This window comes from Bremia lactucae (genome assembly GCF_004359215.1).
Source record: "Bremia lactucae strain SF5 chromosome Unknown BlacSF5_NotPlaced_33_SHOA01000005.1_13182bp, whole genome shotgun sequence".
NCBI lineage: Eukaryota > Oomycota > Peronosporomycetes > Peronosporales > Peronosporaceae > Bremia > Bremia lactucae.
In genome coordinates this window covers 10,024-10,266 of record NW_027152045.1, presented here as the reverse complement: position 1 = coordinate 10,266, position 243 = coordinate 10,024, and positions in this window count along the sequence as shown.

Here is a 243-nt window from a genome sequence, read left to right as displayed (position 1 = left end):
TATATAGTAATATCCTGAATTCTTATCCATAAATAGTGTAACGGGCTAGAGTTGCCCTAATGTTACACAGTCCCCATTAAGTACATTTGGTACTTAAGGCGATGGTCAATTACTAAATAATAGTAATTAGACCCAACACTCGGGTGTGGTGCACATTTGTGACCAACCCTTGTGGATGTGATGCACATGGGTGCATTCACATTAAGAGGGATGACGCCCAGCGTCATCCATGATGACGGCTAG